A 1,567-nucleotide genomic window follows, 5' to 3' on the forward strand; every position below is an offset into this window, starting at 1 on the left:
TCCAAGCTGAGATATCTGTCAGGCTCGCAGAGAGGCGTGTCACCACTTGGGAGAAAAGTAGTTGAGTGTCATCGCATAGCAATGACAGGAGAGACCATATGAGGATATGACAGAGCCTAGTGACTTGGTGTATAGAGAGAAGAGGAGAGGGCCTAGCCCTGGGGGACACCAGTAGTACGAGTACGTGGTCCAGACACAGATCCTCTATACGTCACCTGCTAGGAGTGATCTGCCAGGAAGGATGCAATCCAGGAGTGTGCAGAGCCTGAGACACCCAGCCCTGAGAGGCACAATATGCAAGTGTGTTCCCACACGCACACAAACACAAATCAAAACACACTTATCAATATGGAGTTTAAATGAACACCGTATTGAATTATAATCTGGGTTGTTCGAGTCTTGAATGCTGATTGGCTGAAAGCCGTGGTATATCAGACCATATACCACAGGTATGACAAAACATGTATTTTTACTGCTCTAACTAAGTTGGTAACCAGTTTATAATAGCAGTAAGTATACGTCAGCATAAAGCATGCTTTCTGCAGGATGTGCTATGAAAACAATGAAACATTCAAATAAAATAGAGAGACAAGAAAAGGAAAAGAGAGGCTGATTTGAAGGGAGGGAGGCAGGAGCAGTGATGTATTTATAAACAGAGAAGTAGAGGAAGGGGGCAGTTCACTGGAGAAATCAAAACAGAAAAGTTGGGAGGAGAGAAAGAGAACGAGAGAGGGGGGAAAGCTTAACAGACAAACAATGAGCGACAGACACCGGGGGAGAAGAGAAGGACAGACAGACAGAGAGAATAAACGGGTGGACAGACTGAGTGAGTTGAGGATTTTCAGAGCCAGTGAGCTGGAAAAGAGAAGTGGACAACCACTGTGCCCCTGAAAAGAGTGCATGAAGAAGGTAGGGAGGAGGGCTGTGAAGACAGAAGGAGAGAGAGAGGTGAGATGGAGGGTCTGCAAAAGGTTAAGTGACCGAAATATCTCATGGACCTTGGACAGTTCTGTAACTGTAGTGAGATTTGAGGAGACCATAAAGCATGTACCTGAGGTACAGAGTAGTGTATGTTTTGGTTTGACCACATACAGTTCTAGAAAATGGAGATACAATTCTGTGAAAGAGGTGGAATATTTTGAACTTTGAAGTTTTAGAAGGATGGAAGAATTGACGTATGAAGAGGACGGGAGACGGAGATTACAAAGCAAAAAGTCACTTGGAGGAAAAAATTGAGACAATCTTTTTTACACATTAACACAATCCTCCATCTACTGTAATATTGCAGAGAGTGCATTTGGACAGAAGGAGAGAGAGAGAAAGAAGGAGAGGGAGAGAAGGGACGCACCAAAAAAGGGCAGGAGTTAGAGTCGGAGTAACTGCATGCTTAACAGACACCGTAGAGTCACGGGGAGAGAAGAATAAGGGGGCGGAGAGACAGAGACAGAGAGACAGAGAGACAGAGAGACAGAGAGACAGAGAGACAGAGAGACAGAGACAGACAGACAGACAGACAGACAGACAGACAGACAGACAGACAGACAGACAGACAGACAGACAGACAGAC

General features: G+C 45.2%; 1 protein-coding gene across 3 annotated transcripts in view; it reads left to right on the forward strand.

Moving 5' to 3' along the window:
• The first annotated feature begins 708 nt into the window (after positions 1 to 708).
• The window catches only part of LOC112228332 (myotonin-protein kinase), a 24,127-nt gene continuing 23,268 nt past the window's right edge, over positions 709 to 1,567 (forward strand). Inside the window, exon 1 of one of the 3 annotated variants that reach the window (XR_006080398.1) lies at positions 709 to 1,567. This exon is cut by the window's right edge and continues 574 nt beyond it. The gene's annotated coding sequence lies outside the window, so the exon portion shown is untranslated. The other 2 variants (XM_042309334.1, XM_042309335.1) reach the window with 2 other exon arrangements.

Source organism: Oncorhynchus tshawytscha, linkage group LG30, assembly GCF_018296145.1.
Source record: "Oncorhynchus tshawytscha isolate Ot180627B linkage group LG30, Otsh_v2.0, whole genome shotgun sequence".
In the NCBI taxonomy this organism is placed as follows: Eukaryota; Metazoa; Chordata; class Actinopteri; order Salmoniformes; family Salmonidae; genus Oncorhynchus; species Oncorhynchus tshawytscha.